A 25270-nucleotide genomic window follows, 5' to 3' on the forward strand; every position below is an offset into this window, starting at 1 on the left:
ACTCAGAGAGAACCACGGCTAACAGTTTGATTTTTAAGACACGGAGCTCATTGCTAATCCTGTTTTCATGCACCAAATCTACTCCACTTAGGGTTATTAGATTGCAGTGTCGCTCAGAAGGATGTCAAAGAACGACGGATGCTCAGTGAAAAAGCAACTCAAAGCACCGTGAATGTAGACTGGAAGCTACATGAAGCCTAATCGTAGAAAAGGAACCTTGCTCTTTACAGCACAGCCACCCACAGGCAGGGCAAAGCGCCAGGCAACAGAGCGAGGGAGATCCAGCAATCCAGAGGACACGCTGGAATCTTCCAGCCCCACGAATAGGAGCTATCCCCCTCCTGTTCGTCAGGATGAATTATCTTAAGTTGGAACTGTGCATTGTTAATATCTGAAATTACCCACTTGGTGGGAGATACTGACTGTGCTCCAAACCTGTCAGGTGCTTAGATCAGATCCTTGATACGTGTTGGCAGAGCGGGAGGTCTCATCCAAAGAATCCACTATAGAATAACAATAATGAGGTAGCAGGTACCTAGGAGGTGTTGCGCGATCTATACAGACATCCAGGCACATGTGGGCAGAGAGGGACCATTGTGCTGCCCCGAGTGATCCCCTGTGGCAATACTGTGCAGCTGTCTCTGAGGTGAAAGGTAGTCTGATACATATTCAGCTGTCCCCGGTTACCTCTGGAAGACTAAAGCCTTGGAATGGCTTGTCTGGTCCCTCTTAAACAGCACTCACAGAGGATCCCCTGTGGGCGAGTTCAGAATAGAGCAGAAGCCAAGCCCCAGCTTACTTTCCCCGAGTCTTCCAAGCAGTGGCCAAGTTCTGGGCTCTTGACTTGCCACGCTTCCTGTATGAATGTGAGGTTGTGAAGCCAGTAACCACCAGCTTGGGGCCTCACCACACCTCCTAGAAAGAACTTCCATGAGGCTGGGGGCAACATCACTATAGCCACATTGGGAAAGTGCCTCCCTTCCCTTCTCCAGCTCAGACCTTATAGCAATATCTGTTTCTGACCTCCAAACAGAGACCTTGCCGGGGGGGGGGGGGTGCGGAGGAGGAGGAGGGTGTTAATGAAATACTGCAGGCATAGTCATCAAAATGTGACTGTGAGCTTTCTTAGAGGGACCTTGCAACCCCCAGGTGGCAGGCCCTGCTTCCTCTGAGCCTAGCTAAAGATCACACCCTAGGATAACAGGCCAGCCAAACTCCTGAGTGCAAGGCAGCTCCAAATTTCAAAATGTTTTTAATAAAACAATGTGGAAAGGGCAGACTGCTCATTTTGATTCTCCCCACTGGGTCATTCAATTAAAGCTGAAATTCTGGGGAAACGTGAACCACCCTGACCATATTTTCCATTAGTAATAATGATAAAAGATAATTATTGAGCCTGTCTGTCAGATATTCCAGACACCCGCACCTTCACTTAATTAATTGCTAATTAAGATATGAAAGAGGCGGTGTCTCTCACACATCCTGACTTTATTAAGCCTCAGCAAATCTTCCTCGGGGAAAACAAACCTAAACCACCAAGGCTTGGGTTTGGGAAAACACAGACGGAAGGGGGTGAGGCAGGGAGGAAGGTCAACTCTGAATTGCCATCATTTACCATTCTGATGATGCACCATGATCCTGAGAGGCAAGAATGAGGGAGAAAGAGAGAGAAGCAAACAAGGTTTGCATTCCTACCTTCTGTTATACACTGAGCTAGGTGAGCTTTTCACTTATATTATCTGAGTTAATCCTCACAGCAATCCTATAAGGAGGTATTATGATACCCATTTTACAGATTAGAAAAGGTACTCTTGGCAGGATTGAGTAAATATCTTTTCCAAAAACATGTAATTGGTAAGAGCTGGAATTTGAGTCAAATTCCACACTCTTCCATTTATTGTTCCATGGAGGTACAAGAAACAGAGATTTTTTTTTTTTTTTACCAGTTCTTTACCATTACTGATAAAAGCAGAAAAGCATCGTGGTAGCTAGCCTTCAAGATGACCTCCAATTAACCCTTGCTTTTTAGTATTCATATCCTTGTATTGTCTCCTCCCACATTAAATAGAACTAACGATGTAACCAATAGGATATTGTAGAAAGGATAAGGTGGGTCATAAAAGATGTGGTTGCTTTCCCCTGGCTCTCCCTTGGGTCACTCAGGGGAAAACCAACCATGCTGTGAGGATACTCAAGCAGCCCAACAGAGGGCCACATGGGGACGCCTCCTGCAACAACCAGTACCATCCAAGTGAGCCCTCATGGAACCAGAGTTTCCCAACTTAGCAGGTCTTCAGCCTGCTGAAGGATTATAGCCTTCACTGACATCTTACCTGAAACTTCATGAGACTTTGAACCTGAACCACAGATAAACCACTTCTGACCCACAGAATCATGAGATAAAAATGCTTGTTTTAATCCAGTGAATTTGGGGGGTAATCATTATACAACAATAGATAATGAATTCATGAACTCTTCATATCCTGCTGAATTCCAATGTCTTGCCAATACCAATGGGTAGGATTAGAAATCCTTCTAAGAAAACTTCAATGTATATGCCTGAAGATAAGAGCCCCAAATAATAGTCATTTAAGGTCTCTTGTGAGTTTAGGAGCTGACTATGGGTCAGATCACCAAGAGTTGCCTCAATTTTCCATTTTCTCATTAAGATGACTAAGTACAATTTGTTGGCCATTGTACTGAAAATCTGATCCATTTTTAGCAACCAACAGTTATGAGAGGAAAAATGTGAATTGACAAGAATCAGCACATTGGGTAGTCTTGTCTAGAACTGATGAGCACCCTTGCAATCACGTGGCTATTTCTGGGACATCTTCGGCAATTTGCAATCAACAAACCCAAACCACCCAAGTATGAAGGTTTACACTGAATGTCAAAATGAACTATTTCTATGGAGTCCGAAAGCTCCTCAGGTTTTGATTGCTACGTCCCACCCGGCCTGGCAGTGTTCTTCTTCTGCCCATGATCTGCCTAAGCCAGAGGGGAAATCGACACAGGGCTTTGGAGAAAATCTGTGTTTGCGATCAACAGACATCTAAGGTTGCACTCCTCAGACCACCCAATTCCTCAGATCCTGCCCAGGCAAGCAGGGACAGAGGGCCCAACCAACAAAGCCCCTCGGATTTCTGGACTCACATTCAGTAGAAGAGGGGTCAGCATTTGATGTGGAGAGAAAATAAAGTGCACATTTTTCTGGACATATTTCATAGGAAAGCTTTTTTTTTTTTCCCTCCAAAGATGAGCTGTTACAAGCTGACCCCAGAAAATAGCTATTAAGGGAATGTTGGCCATAAAGAGCAGGAGTGCAGGTAGATGAGTGGGTTGAGAGAATGAACAGAAAGAACACAGCAATTTTCTGAAGTTGCTGGGGAGTCAGGTCACCATGCTCCTTAGCTTTGTGTGCGTCTCCTGTGGTTCCATTTCCTCTCTCCCTCGGTCCCCCCTGCAGTGTGCCAGCTGAAAGGATATGGGAGCAAGAGCCCTGCACTCGGTATTTTTCCAACAGCTTTGCCTCGGAACTTGTTACCACGGAATACTTGCTCATGTTGTGACCCACTGACGTCACTTTCTGTTATAGGAATCGTTCGCCTCGTCACCGGTTATATGAGAACCTACCCTGAGATGGCGCATTTGTGTGATCTCTTTAGGGCTAGATGGCTTGTTAAGTCAAATGGGTCTATTAGTGAGGTAGTGCACATTATATCACAAGGGCTGGTATATCAGGTTCAATATGAGCTTCTCTGACATAGCGAGTATGGTCGTGGCTTCAAAAAGACCAGTGCACACTTGCTTGAATTCACTGTGGTCATTGCTCAGCCCACAGTTTGAAGCTTATTTAGGAAAAAATAAAAGTAGTTAAAAAAAATATCAACATATATACAAGCTGGTTAAATGGAAGGAGCACAGGACTAGAACACAGGGGTCCGTAGGCTAGTTCTAATCTCCCCAGTAACTTTGTGTGTTTGGTGCCTGCCTCCATGAGTGGACTTCTCCTGTAACTGCCAGCCTGGGGTCTCTCTCCCCCAGGGCAGGACTCCATCAGGGCAGAGGCTGTGTCCTCTTCTTGTATCCCAGTGCCTGGCACAGACCTGGTTACTCAGAAGGCTCTTAGCGAATGGTTGTTGCCAATGACCAAAACACCGAATCAGAGCATCTATCCGTAGTCACATACGAATGTATGTGGTTATATGAGCATGGAGGAAAGGACCGAAGTCTGCATTCAACCTGGGAGCTGAGGATAATACGGATGGTGCAGGAGGGAGAGGAGGTGGAGACAGGCAAGAAATAGAGAGAAAAAAAAAAATAAGGACATGGCACTAAAAAGCCTTGATGTGTAATACGATCTTTTTTGTGAAAGTATGTGTATGTATGTGTGAGTAAATTAGGGAAAAAATGATGATGCTCATATGTTAAGTCAAAACAAGTTGCAGAGAATTTTGGCTAAAAACTATAAACAAAAACATCATATATCTGTGTGTATATGCCTGATTGGGTTTAAATGAGCATGAAGGAGGGTGTGGGTGAGGGGTGCTGTGAGGCACTTCCCCACAGCAGCACTCACCCCCCCCCCCCACCCAGGTGCTGGAAGTGTTGGTAGCTCACAGCTCACAGCTGGGGTCCCGTCCAGGAGTCACCTTCAGCCAGAGGAAGCTGCTTTGCCCAGTGTCTCCTCAGGGGCAGCCAAGGACAGGTGGGGTCCAAAGGCCTGTCCCTTCTCAATGCAGGGTGGCTCCAGAACTCCCTCTGGCCAATCCTGCTCCCTGTCCTCCCTGATGAGAGTATGCCCCAGTGAACCTTCAGTGCACATAACCTACTGCATCTGTTTCCCTAGAACGGGACTTGTGATGGTGTGGAAAGATACACAACTGGTCTATCAGAATGTTACATCAAGGGGCTGAGGTTGGGGGGGGGGGCGGTGATTAGCTTTTTCTGTATAAATCTTTGCATTGATTTACCTGATACAATGAACACATATCCCTTTTCTAATTTTGAGAATATGAAACAAAGAAATGTAAAATGTAGTCAACAAATATATGTTACTTAAATGAGTGAATGACTCTGCTCATACCTCATTGGAGAAATAGGTAATAAAATAGCACATCGAAGGAACTGATTTTCAATCAAGGAACCTGAAGGGGATTTTGCTAACATGTTTGATGACTTTTGACTTAGTTGGTTCAAAAGAGATTGGGCCAGCTTTCTACAAGTGAAGTCACCACCCTGCAGGGTGAAGAATAAAAGGGCCAATAGGTAAAAGCAAAAAGAAGAGGGAGTTTCGATTCCATGGAAGAAGAAATTTTCAAATATCAGAGTTATCTGCCAGAAAAAAAAATGGGCTGCAAATTTGGGTAGCCACTGTCCAAATTACACTGACCGGAGGAAGTGTAATTATTCCATTTGGTGAGCTGTCAGGTTAGAACCGGAGGGGGGACACCTGGCATTTATATGTCACTTCCAACACTTACCCACACTGGACACTGGCAAGACTGCTGATGAACACTCTCCTTCCCAATGATGCAGCCTCAGAATCTTTCCCAACCCCAGACTCCAAGCAGCCACTGCTGATACACTGGGGGAAGGATTCCCCAGAGATGAAATCTATTTGCCCTTCCAGAACTAAATGATCTTTCCACTTCTTCTAGTTCTAAGGTTCCATGGGGTCTTCCAGGGAAGGCTAATTTATTCAGGAAGAACTTAGTCGAGCAAGCCTACACCCCAGCCAATGGCTTGCTCCTTCCTCCCTCCAGTGCTAATTGATTTTTTTGCAAATACAGTTGAGATCCCTAAGGCTCCGTGTCCCCTTTGGAGAAAGCCCAGAGGATTTGTGGGAAGCAAGCCCACAAAGGCATAATCATCCGGTAATGGACGGGTGGCGATGGTCCCTGGGAATTGTGTACAGGGGAGAACTGGTCCAAGTCCTGCATGGGAGCCAGGCTTACACAGGTTGACAAATTACTGACACGGAAGCTCCCCACTTGCAGTAGGTGTCACCGCTTCTGTGGGGGGAGGGTTCTAACCTGAGAGGATTATCCTTTGTTACGCATTCATTTCCTCCATGAGTATTTGGTGAACTTCTCTGTGCTCCACTGTGCTTGGGACAAGAACCAAAGCAGCGAGAGGGACAGAGAGTCCAGAGTGAGAATAGCGCAGATGAAGAGGCTGACGACAAGTGGTGACTTTTTGGATATGGGAATGCCTGAGTGCTGCTCACATTAAGGACAGAAGAGGGGCTCCGGTTTAGGGGCAACGGGCAGCTTCCTGGAGGAATTGCCAAGCGTCTGTCATAATCAGATCACCTCTCTATGTTACTGTGGCCACCTGCAAAGACCTCAGAATAGATTTGTCACCTAAAACACATTTCTGGATTTATAATCATTCTGTAGAACGGTTTCTTAAATATTTACCGCTTCATTGTAAAGCTATGAGAATGAACGAAAGAAAATTAATAAAATAAACACAACTCTCCGGAGAGGAAACAAAAGAACTTCTTGTTTTCTTTGCTTTAGACATCCCCCCGGTGTACCTCCAAGTTTATTGAAAAAGAGATATGGTGGCTGGGATGGAAAGGGAAACTGAGATTCCTTATTTTGAAACCATCAACGCACTTCTTCCCTCCCTATTCCTGTTTCAGGTGGACGTTTGCTGCACGTGCACAGAGGCCAGGTCTCTTGGAGTTGGGATTGAAGAGCGTGTGGGGAAGAGAAAACAGTGAAGACACCGTCACTAAAGGTACCATTTCTGTGAAACTTTTCCCATCCATCACTGCAATGGCCAGTTCCAGGCTTTCACTTGTGACTGCATATTCCCAGGGACTGAGATTCTTTGTCACTGCAACAACGGCCTAGGGGACAGCCTCCCTGAAATGAGGTGCTCAAGAGCATTAGCTCCCCTGGGCTTCCTGCCGTCTCAGAAAAAAACTGGGGAAACCGGGCACCAAGGTTTTGGCTTTTCATAAAATATTTCTGAAATGCATTGCATGATGTGGTTGGTAATAAAAGTGTATTACTGCTCTCAGTCCCTCCAAGACTAGGCTTGATTCCCAGCCCAGCCGTGCCTGCACTGGGCCTGCAGGAATCGGTGCTAAATTATTCACCAGCCCGACTAAAATTTCTGGAGTTCCAAAACCTCTAATAAAGTATTATGAAAAAATATCCATCTCTTTATCTCTATCCATAACCATTTATATGGCTAGAGGAAAAACCTGTCGTTTTATTTCTTTTAATTTAAAAGCTTTCCTAATTCCTTTTTCACACCACATATATATGTCTAAAGAATTTTCAGGTTGAAATAATAACCTTCTAAAAAATGGTCCATGGGCGAAGGCTCTTGGGATTCAGAGTTGACAGGCACAGTGAATATTTTGCTCCCTTAATAACTTTTGCTGGCTCTCAAACTTGACATGCCGAACTGGGAACTTCTCAACTAGGTATGGCCCTTATTTTATTGTAGGAAACAATGATAATATACCCACCAGCCTTCTCTCTATGTGTTTATATGGTTGCTAAAATTTGTTCTGGAAAAATTAATTTCCAACCTCAGATCCATAAGGTACCATTATCTGTCATGGCATTCTGCAGCATGGCATTCTGAAGCCCCAAGTTTGAATCAATCCAGACCAGCCCCAGCAGCACCCTGCCTCACTTGGGGACATTGGCTACAAAGTACCCCAGGCTGTTTAACATACCTTTGAACGCAGAAACTTATGAGACGTTAGCACATGAAGCTGGCTATCAGCCATACACACTTTATTTTTTAAAAAGTTTTTAAATGTTTTTATATTTATTTTTGAGAGAGAAAGAGAAACACAAAGTATGAGCAGGGGAGGGGCGGAGAGAGAGGGAGACACAGAATCCGAAGCGGGTTCCAGGTTCTCAGCTGTCAGCACAGAGCCTGACGCACAGCTCGAACTGTGAATGGTGAGATCATGACCTGAACCGAAGTTGGACTCTCAACCGACTGAGCCACCCAGGCACCCCTAGCCAGTCACACTTTAGAGAAAATTGGTTAATTTGGTGTTTTGAAGGTAACAGCTGGTTGAGATCAAGCTCTCTGCAACCAAGCAGAGCCGAAACAGGGTGGACCATCTGGGCGGCAACTAAGGGTAGCTGTTGAGAGAAAGTCATAGGAAATGTATTAAGATGAAGACATTTGAACTTACTAGAACTCTACTGAGAGAAGATATTGTGTAGCTGAAAGAATAGTGACAAGGCACTTACGTTATAAGATTAATATTTCTCCCCACCCTCCCACCTCCGCCAAAGAAACCCATTCAAGTAAAACTCATTGGTTTCTAAACTGACTTCTGAATAACGTGGGTTCGGGGGGTATGAGATCCAGGGTGCTGTCATCCTCTGCTAAGTCGATGTTGAATAAATGTTTAAAGAATGTTGGTTTAAATGTAAGACAAATTATTAGCCTGACAAGAGCACCCAGCTATTTTCATCAGCCCTAATACCTGAGGCTTCTGATGGAGGGGGTGGAGGGATGAAAGAGGGAGCCCAGGACCCTGCCAGCCGGATGAGACTCTGTGAGGGCACTGAAAAGTCAGGCCAGAATGAGACTCTGTTAGGGCACTGAGAAGTCAGTGTGCGGACACACAGTGGGAGAGGGGTGACCCATGAGGACAAGCATCACATCCCGTCTGGACCTAGCTTTACTCCAGCAACAAGGACCCTGCTGCGGTCTGACCTCATGCAAATCAATCCACAGGCTGAATCAGAGAATGTTCATGGAAAGCAAGGATGAGCCTAATGATTAAACAGCCCCCGAGGATGACCCTTGTGATACTGTGATTTATAATAAGAAATATATATTTGGTCTTCATCCAGTTTCTGACACAGAACTTCCCAAACCCTTGAAAAGTCCTAAATGATAAGAGCTACATAGGTGTCTTGATATTCATAACGAACCCCTTTCAACCACACCTGAGTTTATGCTAATATGGAGACTTTGGAAAAGCACCTAAGGATGGCGGCTGGAAACCAACCTTGACATTGGAGTGTTGGAAATTTTAGTCCCACCCCCTTACCCTCTGGGGAGGGGAGAGAGTTGGGAGACTGAGTTCAATCACCAATGGCTAATGATTTAACACATCACACCTGTATAATGAAGTCTCCATGAAACCCAAACGGACTGGCTTCAGAGAGCTTCCTGGTTCGGGAACCAGGACACCTCCATGTGCCACCGTGCTGGGCCCCATAGAGACATAGACACAGAAGCCTCTTTGTTCAGGGCCTTGCCCGATGTATCTCTTCATCTGGCTGTTGATTTGTGTCCTTTAAAATCCTTGGTGATAAACTGGCAATCCAGTGAGTAAACTGTTTTCCTGAGTTCTGCGAGCCGCTCTAGCAAATCAATTGAGGGTCATGGGAACCTCTGATTTATAGCCAGTTGGAAGCACAGGTAAAGGGGACTTCTAATGGGCATGCGAAGTGGGGGCAGTCTGGTGGGACTGAGCCCTTAGTCTGTGGAATCTGACACCGTCTCCAGGTAGGCGGTGTCAGAATTGCATTGAATTGTAGCACACGCGGCTGGCATCAGAGAAAAGCTTGGTGTGGGGGAAAAAAACCCACATGCTGGAATTGGTGTCAGAATCAGAACGGTAATTCCAAACCACATCAGGGCTATAAGCACATCAGGGTTAAGCTCCGTTTCAGGATGGGGCTGAGGGATGGTCAAACCACGGCTGGAGGTGAGGGGCCTACCCTGAAGCCAGCAAAACACTGTCAAGGCAGGGGTGTGGGATGCTGCTGGCCCTCCTGAGGGTGCAAACTCTCAGAAGTCTACAGGATGCAGTATGCAGAGGTAGTTCTCAGAAGCACCAGCTGCTCTGTTGATTGAATCTCAAAGCCACCTCTGAGCTCCGGGGCCAGTCCATCTTAACCCTGCCAGGCCTTGTCACCTGTGTGCACTTGACCTCACAGGGGTGCTCGGATTGTCCAGATTAGCCCTCTCCCCCACAGACTTTCAAATAGCTCTTCCCCAGCGCGGGCTGGTGTTAGAATTGCAGTAGTCCCGCCCGCAGGTCACCCGGTGGCTCTTTGGCAGTTCACTCGGAGGAGTGCTTGCCAGGCTGGTCCGAACTGCCTTCCTTGGCCTGCTTCTATCCCACCTTCATTCCCCATGCATTTGAAAGCAGCTTATTTTAAAAGCTGATTACATGAGCCTTTAATAACATTAGAATTTAAATGGCCCCAGATAGGCTTTCAGCCTCTTGCCAAATTGAGATAAATGTGATATTTGGGGAGCTGAGCTCCCAGCTTCATGGTTGCTCCGGACCGCAGACAGGCTTTGAAGCTCTGTGTCTCCCATGCTTCTCTGCAGCCTGACACTGGGTTTTTGTGGGTCTCTAAGGTCCCTTTTATCCCTAAAGGTCTAGGGCTCTGTGTGTAGCTGTGTCTCCGTGATCAGGCATTAATTATTAAGGAAAAGTAAGGTGGGGACAAGGGCACAGGACAAAGTTATAATCTGTGTGTGATGCGCTGTGGGGAAACTTCTCTCTGTGATCCCGGACCCTCTGATAACTTTCAGTTCCAGGCAGCACGCCTTTATTGAACAGCTACTATTTAGGCATGGTGCTAAGAAGGAAATGGTCAGGAGTAGGGATGTTTCATCTGGGTTAATACGTTCAGCTTCCTCGGTGACTCTTCCAGGTGGGTTCAGTGCTGGGAAGGGGAAATACCCTTATGGAGCCATACAAATATGACTGCCTCCTGATTTAATACTCTGCTGCATGTTAAAAAATTTTTTTAATGTTTATTTCTGAGAGAGAGAGAGAGAGAGAGAGAGAGAGAGAGAGAGAGAGAGAGAAGGCACGAACAGGGGAGGGGCAGAGAGAGAGAGGGAGACACAGAATCCATAGCAGGCTCCAGTCTGAACTGTCGGCACAGAGCCCGATGCGGGGCTTGAACCCAAGAACTGTGAGACCATGACCTGAGCCTAAGTCAGATGCTTAACTGACTGAACTACCCAGGCGCCCCATCTACTGCACTTTTTAGAAAAAGTGAAAAACACAGTGGGGCTGTGGAGTGGGAACCCACCAAAGGTGAACATAACAGATAGTTTGGCATTGAGGCTGTGTTTTCTCTCCACGTCTTGCAGTTTACATGGGAAAGATGTGCCCACATTGGGAGTGTCACCTGAGTCTACATGCAATTTCATCTGTCCTTTCGCTAAGCCTGGGGCCATACAGGGTATCCTCAGCTTGTTCCTCTTCTTGGAAAGCCTCTACACAAGCATCCTCCCCAACTTGCTCTCTCCTGTCTCTCTGGAGAGAAAGTGTCCCTCCTCCTTCAGAGGATGACTCCTCCCCTGAGTTCTCAGTACCTTCCCTTTCACCTCCTCCAGGACCGTCACCCAGGCATTGTGCCTCTCTTCACTCACATCACCTCTCACTTTCTGTAAGTTCTTCCTCTGTTGCTTATAAACATATCTTGGTCTCCATTAAAATGAGCAAACAGAAACAGCTTTCCCTTGATTTTGTGACTCTCTCCTCTTCTCCTAAATTCTGTGAAGAATAGTCTAGATTCACTTTTCACCTACCCAAGCAACAAATTCAACTTAATTCCTCACACACGCATGGAGTGCACACTATGTGCCATGCCTGGCTGGATCCTGGCCCCTGAGAGGATTCTCTTGTAAGGCGGCCGAGCATGTGGGAAGAGAGCTGACGGGCTCACACACTACAGAGAAGGAGAATGGGAATCATCAGCCCTATCTTGGGGCCAGGGGGCAGCAAGGAAAGTGTCATAGAAGTTCTGCAGGCACATGGAGAACCCAGGAAGGGAGAATAGGAAGGAGGAGGGGCAGTTCAGGTAGAAGGAACGGCAGTGGCCAAGGGCACTGAGGGGACTGAGGCAACACAATATGGAGATGGCACCATCTACCCAACAAGACAAGGGGCGTTGAGGCAGCAGAGGACAACAGACTGTCCTCAAGTGTGAGATTCCAAAAAACTTCAACTCTTTCTTGCAAACAGTGGAGAGGTCCAAGCCAGAGAGTGACATAATCAGATTGCCTTTTACTTCTTTTTTAAGTGATTTTTTTATTATTTTTTTTATTTTTTAACATAGTTTATTGTCAAAATGGCTAACATCCAGTGTGTGCAGTGTGCTCTTGGCTCTTGGTTTTGGGGTTGATTCCTGTAGTTCATCACTTACCTACAACACCCAGTGCTCATCCCAACAGCTGCCCTCCTCATATTTAAAGAGAGACAGAGACAGAGACAGTGCGAGTAGGGGAGGGGCAGAGAGAAGGAGAGAGAGAGAATCCCAAGCAGGCTCTGTCTGCCCTGTCAGCATAGAGCTCAAAGTGGGAGACCATGACCTGAGCTGAAACCAAGAAGCGGATGCTTAACCAACTGAGCCACCTAGGCGTCCCAATCCGATTGCCTTTTAGAAAGACCCCTGGGAAACATCAATTAGAGGGGGAGCTCAGATAAGAAGCTGCTCTAATCGTCCAGATAAGAGGCGATAGAGGCCTGGGCACCTGGGTGTCTCAGTCGGTTAAGCGTCCGACTTCGGCTCAGGTCACGATCTCGCGGTTTGAGAGTTTGAGCCCCGCGTCGGGTTCTGTGCTGACAGCTCGGAGCCTGGAGCCTGTTTCGGATTCTGTGTCTCCCTCTTTCTCTGCCCCTCCCCTGCTCACACTCTGTCTCTCAATAATAATAAATAAAACGTTAAAAAAAAACTTAAGAGGGGATAGAGGCCTGAACTAAGAGTGGCCTGGGGATGAAGGGCAGGGAATGTTAACGCAATCCTCCCCACCCCCCATGTATCTCATTTTGGGCTCACCCAAAGAGCAGTTCTCTCCCGGCTCTACACCTTGATCATCCGTGATGCCTTCCTTATTGTCCTTACTGAACTTGTATTATAGTCATTTGTGTATGTCCCTGATTTTCCTTATCAGATTGTCTTTTTGTCTCTCCTTCTTCAAATTACAGTACCTTGCTCATAATGAGAGCTGAAGAAAAGGTTATTTAGTTGAATTGAATTTTCAAGAGCTTCAAACCATGAATAATTGAGGAATCAACCATGTATAAGTGCTTATCATTTACATAATTGTATAAACAAGCTGATAAGATTTTCTTTTCCTCCGTTATTTTTATTATCCCAGAATGCCCCACTATCTCCCTGGTTCTCTAGATTTTAAGGAAGTGGTAAACAAGTGTTCTGTAACACACACAAGTAACAGAGGCTCTGACTGGCTCTCACCTCCCCAGGCAAGGGAAGCAGTTGCAAGCAAGGAACAGATGATTGCATTGATTGAAAATGAAAGCCATGTATAAATATGGAGAAATATGCTGTCTGAAGAGACAGAATTGCGGAGCACACTGCATGATGGGACCTGTGTGCAGAGTCCCGAAGGTCAATGTGCAGATACAAATTGATTAAGCTAAGTACTTACTGAAATTGCTTTCCAACACACTGATGAGAATTGATCATGAGCAGGACCCATATTTACAGTGAAAATGCTTATGTAAAGTTACCCTTTGGTATGTGACCAAAACAAATTTAGATTGTCCGGATTTTTTCCCAAGTGGAAGTACCCGCGGGTAGAGTTGACAAATGCGTCATAAAGAGTCCGCCAGCACTTAGAATTTTGTGAATGCGGATCTGCCCCAGAACGGCCTTATTGTGACATCTTTTTATAACCCTGAGGTTAGCCTCCCTCTCATCCTCTCGCATGCCAAACCAAAGGATCCTGACTAGCCACGAGTCAGCCTTACCTAGGGTGGTACCCACACTGCCACTCCTTTTTGTTTTTGTTTTTTAACATTTCTTTATCTAGTTTGAGAGGGAGTGGGCAGAGAAAGAGGGAGAGAGAGAATCCCAAGCAGGCTCCTCATTGTCAGCGCAGAGCCCGATGCAGGCCTTGAACTTACAAACTGTGAGATCATGGCCTGAGCCGAAATCAAGAGTCGGATGCTTAACTGACTGAGCCCCCCAGGCGCACTGCCCACCCCCGCCTTACACTGCCACTCTACAACACCATCCCTAGCTCCTAGGAAACTGGAAGGCAGAAATCTCACCTGGAATGCATCTAACATGCTTAAGCAGTGATGTGAGTGCCACTGGCCAGGGCCCTTTCAGCCGCGGGGAAGAGAAGGAAAGAGAAGCAGGTGGTCAAAAGGAAAGACAAGGCAGATACAGGGGAAATAAGAAAGGGAAACAGAAGGTCCAGTTAGCAAGTCTTTACTGAGTAATTTTTATGTGTCAAATACAAAAGTAATGAGCCATGGGCCACGCTAAAGGAGTCCATATCATGGTCCCTGCACCCGAGGAGCTTAGGATTTCATCAGGAGGGCAATTCTAAACCCAGAAAACAAATTACATACCAGTGCATGACAATATAATGGCATACTGATATTGCACCCCAGCTTTGGCTGTGCTGTTACTGAAAACCGAGATGGAGCGAGTATCACGGGTTCTGGGAGGTGAACATGGACAGAGAACACCTCACAGCAGAGGTCGTGGGCATCAAGCTGAGCCTAGAAAGGAGAGGCGGAAGAAAGCCAGGAAGGCAGAATGAACATGACACCTCGGACTTAACGAAAAACAATAAGAACAAAAGGAGAGGAAAGAAAGAGAACTAGAGGAGGAAAAAGGTGCCGATGGTGGTCAAGGTAGAGTGGCCTCACGTCTTTTGGGCACCTGTGCCAACCCTTCGATTGCCTTGGCCGAAGACCAACAATTTAGAGGCAGAGAATATTTCTGTGGTCCCAGTAGCCTCAGTGGGCTTGGGCTAGTGCCAGCCAATTTTTGTTGTCTCTGCCATCACTAAGTGGAGCATCTTTTTCCTCATGTTTGCTCGAGAGGAATGTTGTTTACACTGACAGCCTCATGCACTTCAGACAGATCTCTGACAACTGAATTCTCTTATTACTAACAATTGAGTGTGAAGAACCCGTGGAAACTCCACAGCAGATGAGATGGCTTCATTAGCTCAAAGTTCTGGTGGCCTCTGAGAAATGGAGAGATTGGTAAATTAAGGATAATTTATTAGATGCATTTCAAGTGATTTTATGAAGAGAACAGGGTCTTGCCCACAAAATATATTTTGATTGGTGCAGAGAAATCTCCCTGCACCCCAAATTACTTTCCTACTCCACCCTCACTCCGTTTTAAATTTTAAGAAAATAGAATTAAACAGAAAATGCCTGGCTCTGCCATTGTCTAAAATTCTACCATTTGAGATACATTCTTGCTAAGGTGTTATCTCTCAGATGTCCCTTTTGAAAAGCATGTGTCCCCAGAGAGACCCGTTTATCTGCGCCAGAATGCTTATTGTTTTATTAGGTGATTTTCTGTCTAAAGGCCACTGGAGGAGGAAAGCTCTTAGAAGAGGAGGAGAAATGATTTTTTTTTTTTTTTTTTTTTTTTTAGCACATGGGGCCCTGCTAGGGAAGGCAGAATGGAGGAGGGTATTCAGTGCAAGCAATGGATGGTCTGGATGGCTGAAGAGCAGAAGAAGGGGTAGAAAATAGAGCCAAAAGATGGGAGTGGGGAGGGAGAGAGAGAGTGAGGGGGAGAGAGAGAGAGAGAGAGAGAGAGGATGAATCAGGATGGAACAAAGCTAGAATCAATCTTTGTCTCCTCTGTATGTGGTCTGGAGCAGCCCTGACCGATGGGCAAATTCAGGTGCCACCTGTGAACTCAGCATCACTCAGAAAGGAGGAGGGGCAAGGATAAGACCCACAGGGGGGCTACTTGGGAGGCTTTGCCGGGTGCAGGCTGGATGTACGCGTACGCAGCTAAGTCACGTCCAGCTGCAGCAAAACCATAACACGTCTTTCATTAGGTGCAGAGAAGAAATGCCTAGAGATCACCCCAGTGCAGAGCAATCGTGGCCATGGGCCAAGGGGGTGTCATGATTCCCAGCTGAGTCGGCAGACTACAATAAGCTGGGGAATGATTTAAGAACTTCGGAGATGAAACTATGAGAACCCAGATAATCTGATACTAGAAACACCCACCCACCAAATGTTTGGTCTAGGACTTTAGACGTTAGTCTAGTCCAACCCTCATCTTCTAGTGGGGGAGAGGGAGCCCAGAGAAGAACTGAGATTTGTTGCTTTCTGTCTGCTAGGTACTGTTTCAATCGCTTTTTATGTATCAACTCCTCCCAACAACCAATAGTAATAGTTATCGTTGTTATCTCTATTCTACAGATAAGGAAACTGAGGTATAGAAAAGCTAAATGACTTGAGCAGGATCAAACCACCTAGTAAGCGGCAGAGTGGGGATTTGAACCCAGGCAGTCTGAGTCCAGAACTCCTCCACAGAAGCCCTGCCCTGAAAGATTTGTCTGAGAGCACACAGTCAGACACCAGCAAGGAAAAGCCATGTCTTGTAATGTGAACCCTGGCACATTGAGGTGACAGTGCAGGTACATTTGTGCGACGATGATGGCACGTCGGGGACAGGCTACAACACACCTGGTGATTCTTAGTGGGAGCTGAAGGCCATTCTGGAAGGGCAGTGAGTTGTCTATCTCTCCTTAATCAAAGAGAGGCAATGGATTTGTAATGGAGACACTGCTATTGAAGCTGTGATAATTATTGAGAGAATGGCACAGAAATGGAGGAGTAGATGTCTCTCTCCTCAAAGAGGAGGAGCTTGAGGTGATGAGACTGTAAAGAGAGTATTGATGAGGGTTTGATAGTGGTCAATGCAACAGCAATAGACTGTGAGGGTGAAGATAGAGGAAGGGCAGCGATGCATGGAGTCGCTCAGTCAACCATGCTTCCTGAATGCTAACTTTGGCCAGCTGCTAAGTGCCCTGGAAGGAATGAGGTCTAATCCACCATGAGCTTACTTACCATCGGATGGATAAGATGGGGCAGTGGTAAACAACTCACATCGCCAGACACACACTGAAATATGAGAGATATAGGCATGCATCACCAGTTATATTAATACAGCCTCAAACCGTTCTGAAGAAGAAATTGGTAGTTAGGATTCTTGGAATCAGGGAGACAACCATAACAGAGGGCCAGCAGACGAGATGCTGACACCTTCAGATGAGGGTTATCACTGGTTGTTATGGAATGAGACATGCGGATGGAGTGGTGAGTTGTAAAAAGGTGACAATGGCAATAGTGAAGTCGTCTTGGGAAGTGGCAGATCTTTTGTAGTCACCTCGATCATGGGCAATGCAATAAAGGAAAAGGAGGGAGGCCTCTAACCTTAATAGAGACATTGGGTACATGTCTAGAGTGGAAGAGGGATGCCTATAGCTTTATCAAAGCTGACCGGGGTCTTGTATCAGAGAGGGGTGGATAAAGACACTGAAATTGTTATGGGAACAATTATGACTGTAACTGAGGTAATAATGAAGATAATGGACCTGTAATGAAAAGCTCGTGTCTATAAAGGAGAAGGTGAGGGCAACTGGAATGTAGAAGGGGGAGATGAGGGAGGTAATGGTCGTGATGTGAAAGGTAATGGAGTTATAACGTAGAAGATGCAAAAGGTAATGGAGTTATAATGAGGTGATGACTACAGAGTTGGGCGCGGGGCTGGGGGGGAGATGATCATCTTAATGGAAGCAAGAGGAACTGTATGATACAGGTGAGAACTGTATGCAGAGCATGGCCACAGCTGTGGGTGACTGGGGGAGTAATGAACAGCTACACCCAAAATTCTTGTTATGCCAGGAGTTCTAATGGACCCTAGAATAAGATAATAATGTTAATGGAAAAGATGATGACCGCCATGAAAACCAGGAGCCTTGTGATGGTATTTAGAAATACCTATTTAGGGGGAGAGACAAGAGGAGGGATGGAAATGTGACTGAGGGTGGACCGGTGTGGACATATCCGTACGTTCCAGGGCTGAGGCTCCTGAGGGTGGTTCACTGGACTCATCCCCAAGGGTGATTTGGCTTTAGCGCAGCTGCTCCCACTTGTACGAGGCATTTGTCATGCATGAAGCAAGTCTGAGATGAACAGACGCGGCTGCAGGAACAATTCAAGCTTACAATCTAAATTTTGTTCTTAAATTAGGCATGACAACACACTAGCTCAGATATAGTACTTCTGTGAGCAGATATGTAAACAAAACGTCTGGGAGATGCATGGGTTTGCAGCAGAAATAAATGTATACAAGGGATTATTTATTTTTTTAATATATTTTAAACCATTAATGCCTTTTCCAAGTGAAGAAATGGGAGCTTAATCCTCCACGGGTCACTGATGAACTTCGGAGACCTTCAAGTGGGAAACGTGTTTGTGGCAGCTTGTGCTGCTGGTCTGGCCGGGGAGACTCTGATGTGGACTCTGCACGGGGATCTGGGGAGCCGGCATTCACAAGGGTCCCCAGTGCAGCTGGTGTTTCTGCATCGAGCAGCCTAGACATGTACACAGAATGTAAACCACAGACCCGAGAACTAACACATGATTCCAGACCCACACCAGGCATCCAGGAAACACAAGCAAAAACGTACAGCCTTTAAGGGAAGCAGAGACAGCCAGAGAAACTCATTGTCTATACAAGGAATTGCTGTGCATGGAACACAGGTGCTCTCTGCCTCCATCCAGTACGTAGATGCCACCTCTCAGACCAACTATATCCAAGCCACTGGAAAAGCTTTTACACAAATGGAGATTCCTGGGTCCCGCTTCCTGGACAGTCTGATTCTGTTGATTAGGAGCAGGGCCTGTAAATCTGTATTTTAACCTCCCCTCGCCCCTGGAAATTTTCCCACGGACTCTAGTGTGGGAACCACTGTGCTCACCCATGGCCCTTATAAGGAGACTGTCAGGCAAGACGTGTAGAAAGCACATTTCATGAGTGTAAGCCAAACCAACCTTTCAAGTAGATTTGTCCTAACGGTGGGATTTGAGCAGCATTCAGCAGCCTCTCCCTAACAGAAAATTATCCTCCACCCGAGTGTGCTTTTCCCTCGATGGAGACTCGCACAATTGACTTAAGCAGCCTCCCAGCAAGGGACTGCTAGAACGCTGCAATGGCACGAGGCAGTGCCAGGCAACCAGACCCTATTTCCTCTAGAATAGAAGGAATGAAGCAGTATGAGGACAGAAATATGTGTGTGTGGGGGGGGGGGGGAGGAGGAACTGGAGTGGTGAGGAGGGAGGGAAATATCCAGAGAAGACATTCCAAGTCCTGGTTACGGAAATGAGTATGGATTTGGAGGTGAGAGTGGGCATGACCATGCTGTCTTCTGAAGGTCCGTCCTGTCCAGCCCTCAGACATGCCACTTTGTTCTTCAGGATTCCCAGGGCTTAAAAGATGTCAATATTGAGAAATATTCAACTTATGTTTGGGGAGGGACACATCGCTTCTGTCCTTGCGTGATACGTAAGTTGTGCACGTGTACCCATGTCTACACCTAAATCAGCCAAATTAGAAAATGAGTACAAATACCAAACAGTTCCATTACGAAGAAAATTTATTTTTTTAATTGCTGGACAAAATGATAGAATATTCTTCAATAACCTGTGTCTTAATTCTTCCTGCCCCTTCAACTAAACTCTTTAAAGAGACCAGCAATGTCCTGAAAGTTTGAAGTACAAAGCCAGTCACGGTCTTCTTTTCTTTGGAAGAAAAACTTGAGTCCATTAGCACCAGCTTGCCCAGCTCTGTCTCAGGGACAAAAACCCAGAGCATTTGCTCATGTTCCCTTAGAGGAATAGTGAAGTTCAAGCCCTACTTGATCCACTTGGGAGTAACTCAGGCAATCAGGTTGCGGCTGTGATAGAAAGTGACTTTGTGGGCACAGTGTGGGTCCTCTCTTCAGCTGGTCACTTCTCCTGTCCTCCCTGGTCACCACCTTTCTGAGAAATTGTACCCGCAGTCCTTTCAGAACTATGCCTCACTTTCCCAGGGGTGCTGACCCGCCTCTTGAGAAATGCCACCTTCCTCCTGAGCCATGTTGTCATTTGTTAGAGGCTAATCATTCATTAACCTCCCAGGTACCTCCTGGAAGCCAGGACCTCACCTTCATTTGTAAAGGTGGTTCATCGGGTCCCCCTTTAATAAAATTACAACTTCAGGAAACAGATCATTTGTATCAAATGCAACCCCATGGCTTCCTCTTATGTTAATCATTTCAGGCAGGTGCTATTAGGTAATTCAATCACTGGGCTACAGAAAGCAGCCACTGAATTAATGAGGAATGAACTCAAATTCTGAGTAAGAGATTTTCTGAATAAATGGCTCTGAATGAAAAAGCAGGAGCCAAGCCTATAATCACAGCAGATGACAACAATACAAAATTGCATATTAAACACAGTCCCAACTTCCATCTATTCTCAGTCCACAAACTCTTTTGGAGCCAAAAGAACATATTGCGACTGCCGCCAGCAGCTTCCACGTTTGCCACTTGTCTAATATTTCCTTAACGCTTTTTCAGGTGAACTGAATATATTCTGTAGCTCTCATCCCAATGTAAAATAAGCTTTAGTTTATCCCCAGGGCTCGCCTTGCGTTAAAAAGAGCATCTTTGGGGTGCCAGGGTGGCGCCTTTGGTTAAGTGTCTGACTCTTGATCTTGGCTCAGGTCATGATCCTGTGGTTCATGAGTGCAAGCCCTGCATCAGGTTCTGCACTGATGGTGCGGAGCCTGCTTGGGATTCTGTCTCTCCTTCTCTCTTCCCTTCCTCTGCTTGTTCTCTCTCTCTTGCTCTCTCAAAATAAATAAACATTAAAAAAAAATTTTTTTTTTTAAAAGAGCATCTTTGTCCACAGCCGCATTCAGACTTGAAACTTGTCTGGCCTCCCATCTCGTCTGCCTGCATCTGGCCTCCCTTCCCTCTAGGACACTTTCTTCACAGCCACCAGGATGACCCTCCCCAAGCTCCGATCTCACTACATCACATCCCTGCCAGACACCCTCCATTCACTGTCACTGTCCTCATCTTTTTAGCGTGTCACACAAAATGCTTGGTGACTGGGCCCCAGCCTGTCTTTCTAGCTCGTCTCTGGTTGCCACTATATAGGAATGCATCCTAAATTCTAGCCATACCCAGATTCTTGACATCTCTGAACATTCCATGCTCTTTCTTAGTGCCACATGTTTCTTCCTCTAGAGTACCTACGCCAACCTAATTCTGAGCAATGCCCATCCTGATCCCCTTGGTACCTCCATTCCTAGACTGAGTCAGGTGCCCTTTTCCTCATCCTTCTTTAGCAGCCAAAGGCAGAATTCAGTTATTTAACATAGCACTCAATACTACAACAGCTGGAGCATGGAGTCTCTTTCTTCAACTGTCCTGACACCAAGTTGAGAATAAGACACTATGTAGTGTTGAACCTTGTATTTGCAATGCTGGGCATATGGTAGATACACAATAAATATTTGATGAATGAATGAGCCAGTGATAGAATAAATGAAGTCAGGGTTGAATAAATGGATGAACCCAATGACACGATTTAGGCCAATTCTAGCAGCCACACTTCCCAACTCTGAGCAGCAGCATTTACAAAGTTTATTTTCATGATCTGAAGTTCGGTCAGTGAAGACGTGGCACAGGATGAGTGAGTTTTCCTACAGCTGATTATATCATCACCACGTCTTCATCTTCCCCCTCTTTAGTAAATATCTGATGAACTAGACTCTGCAGCAGAGATGGGATGCTCCCCTGTGGCCGGAAACCACTGATAGGACGAGCCACGTGGTGACCCACATGGCCTCCCTGGGACTGGAGCTTCCAGCTCCATAGGAAATCTCCCAGGCTCTGCACACGGCATTTGGTTCTCATGGAGCTGTGGTCACCTGGCATTTATCACGCTGTGCTTCATCAGAGATTTAATCAGGTTTGAGTTTTTAACAACGTGCTCGTCACGCTCACTTAACTTAAAATCAAGCCTGTTCAGGCATTAGTTGGTCCTATTCACTCAGTCTGGTAGTTTGGGCATTTAAAACTCTAGGATTTTTCATCAAGGAGCACTGTACATTTTTACCAAGCATCCCTTATGTGCAAACCTCGCAGGCTGGCTCCCTGGTTGAAATAGTCCAACTTTGGGGATCGTACTGCAATGGAGGAAGTATCTTTATAGTAGTTTCCTGTTGATGACATAGCAAATGACCACAAGCTGAGTGGCTTAAAACAATGAAAATTTACTATCTTAGAGGTCTGTAGGTCAGAAGTCTGACATGGGTCTTTCTGGGCTAAAATCAAGAAGGTGGCAAGGCTGTATTCCCTCTGGGGGGCCTAGGGTAGAACCCACTTTCTCACCCTTTCCACCTTCTGCCATATAAGGTAACATGCACAGGTTCTAGGGATTAATACATGGATGTCTTTGGGGGGCTGTTATACTGCCTACCACACTTGTGTGTCTCTGGACCTCCAGAAGGCATCCTTTGCATAACCTTGTGGGTCCAGCGTGGACTTCCCAACATCATTCGTATTTCCTGAAAGCTTGACACAAATGTAGACTTGCAGGCCCAACCCCAGACCTTCAAAATCAAAATCTACATTTTCACCAACTCCCAGAGGATTCTGCATAGTGAGTATAAGAAACACCACTCTAGAGGCTCCCTGAGTGGCAGAGGAAAGAGCCGGCACTTAGTGTTATACAAACAGTGGTGTTATCCGGGATCATGTATGTAAAATTGGACAGATCTTGAAGGGGGAGCTCAATCAACAGGCTCCCTCCCTCTCAGGACTCTGAATGGAAGATAAAGAAGAGGGTCAGGTGGGACCATGATATCACTTGATAAGCTGAGATCAGGTCGTGTAGCTTTACTGCAGACGTAACATTGAACCAACGAGGAGAACTTTTTTCCCTGCCCCAGCCATGGCTGCACCAGACTGGGGAGGAGTCTCCCCGACCACAGTGCCCTGCCGGCAGGGGCACAGTCTGTGTAGGAGAATTTCTGGCACAGAGTAGTACATTGGGGAGCACGTGCTCTCTGTGGTTGGGCCAGCTCACAAGAGGAAGGAAGAGAAAGAGCCTGGGCTACATACACATGCCCGGTTTCTCCTTTCAAACTCAGCAACCAGATAGGTCGCTAGTGAATAAGAGCATAATAAGACAGAAGTGTTCCAGCTAATAGACCTGCCTCCACATGGAAGGGAACATCAGGAGAGGGAATCAGCCTTTCCCCAATAAATAGCATCTATATCACAGAGTCATTGTGAGGAAAGTGATACAGCGTGTGGGGTGGCACTCAGTACATCACAGTCCAACTACAAGGACTTTTGGATTGCCTAGCAATACTAAAATGGGGCAACCCATTAGAATATCCTAATGACTTTGTTATACAATTCGAATTACTGGAAGCCCACTCTAGGGGATTAGGATTCAGCAGGTCTAAGACAGGGCTTGAGAATCAAATGGATATGAAATCCTGATAGCACACAAATAAGAAAACGGCTTGTATCGTGATCCCTTCAGTCATTTGGACAGGACTTTACCTAAACCAGAAAGAATGAATATTAGACAAGATTCTTTTGGTTGCAAGTTACAGACACCAAGTTGAACTGGTTTACACAAAAAAGGGAATATGTTGCAGGACTCATGGGTGTCTTATAGAGCACAGGAGGCAAGAACAAGTGTGGAGAAAGGACTGGCCTCAGGAACCAGGCGCTTTCAGGAACCCAGTGGTGCTGTCTCTCCATTTCTCCTGTCTTCTTCTTTCTATGACCAATACCATCTTCTCTCTGTGTTGCCATGTGTGCAGTGAGAAGAAGATCACACTCTTGAAGATTCTTTGTTCCTGGACACTGCAGGCAGATGAGCTCTCCTTTGGTTCCAATTCTGAATTCCCAGGACGGAGAATGTGATTGGCCCAAGTCAGGTCAATTGTCTCCACCAGGTGCAGGAGCTTGAGGTCATAGGACCCATCCCTCTATCTTTGTGGGGTATGTTGGAGGGAAGGCAATTCTCAGAGAAGGGAAGTCATTGCCAACTCAGTGGATACTCAATAGAATCTATTCTATAGAATATAGAATAGACATACTATATCAAGTCAGTATTTAAAAAATTGCTTTCCACCCAATAATAAAAAAATAAAAGGAAAACCTTGAAACTTTGAGTGTCTGACAATTTTTTTTTTAATTTCGAGCTTATACTTAGAATCAATGTCACTAAAATATCAGTTCTAGTGAAATCTTCAAGATTATGCCTCCTCCAACTTGGAATAGAAATCTCAGCTCCTTTGGAGAGGATGCTCTTATTCTATGTGGGTTCACATTCCCAGATCATTCAGGGCCCTTCTACAAGCTTCTTCCTGGTGTGAAGAGGGTTCTTTTCCATGAAGACATTTGCTAGGAGGGACTGCCAAATCCACTTATGTTATAATTATTCTTTATGAATGTGTCCACCTACCAGATGATAGGTTCTTCCAAGGTCAAGATCTCACTCATCCTATAGTTACAGTGTCTATTATAGTAGCTGGCTCAGAATGACTACTCAATATGGGCTTGTTTACTTTAGGGATGCATGAGTCATTGTCTCTCAAAAAGTGATATAATAATGTACCAGGAATGGGGTCTAGGGAAGGAAAGGAGAACTTCCAGAGCTTTGGCTGTGTGAGAAGCAGTCTGCTCAAATCCTTACCCTTCACTCCAAGGTGTGCTGAGAACTAGAAGTGTTACCTCTCAGAGATGCCACATGGCAGCTGTCTTAGGGTCATCATAGGGAGTGGAGGGTATAGATACTCTTTATGAATGTTTATTTTAATTACTGCTTAAAAAAACCCCTTAGATTTCATAATTCACCATTCTGCTATGAAATCAATATTCTGGGGCTCAAATACCTTTATCGTGACAGTGTTTTATTCTAAAAATGTATTTTTCTACATTTTGACTTCTAAAATAATAAAAAAATTTCTTTTATGGCATGACATAAATGAAACCACAACTTAATGAAATGGCATTTTGTGAATTTAAACCGAAGCAAATATTTGACATGCTTTATTTAGATTAATTTTCTGTGCATACTCTCCTGTTTTGATAGCAGGTAAGCTCTGTGGTATCATACATTTACTGCACTAGGTTCTGAGACTCGAAGTGTGGAAGTAGAAGTTGTGGGATCCAAGGGGACCCAATTCTGAGGGTCTCACAAGCCCACACTCAGGTTTCACTGGCAGTAAAAATTGGCTAGGAAGTTGTTTAACAAAATGATTATATCCACTCTTGCAAAACAAGAGTGTGATATTCATTTCCATGTTGGTAGCACTTTTGCCATGTAAATATTAATTTGCTTTTCATAATCTTAAACCAGTCCTAATGTACATTCTATGTAAATTATAAGCTAAACAATTTTTTGTGTGCATTATAAATA

At 45.5% G+C, this 25270-nt stretch overlaps 1 protein-coding gene across 1 annotated transcript in view; it reads left to right on the forward strand.

Annotated features, from left to right (window-relative positions):
• TNR (tenascin R) overlaps positions 1 to 25270 on the forward strand; it is a 405370-nt gene that overhangs the window by 204605 nt on the left and 175495 nt on the right. The window contains exon 2 of the mRNA XM_027074262.2: positions 6653 to 6750. The gene's annotated coding sequence lies outside the window, so the exon portion shown is untranslated. The remainder of the gene's footprint in view (positions 1 to 6652; positions 6751 to 25270) is intronic.

This window comes from Acinonyx jubatus, chromosome E4 (assembly GCF_027475565.1).
Source record: "Acinonyx jubatus isolate Ajub_Pintada_27869175 chromosome E4, VMU_Ajub_asm_v1.0, whole genome shotgun sequence".
In the NCBI taxonomy this organism is placed as follows: Eukaryota; Metazoa; Chordata; class Mammalia; order Carnivora; family Felidae; genus Acinonyx; species Acinonyx jubatus.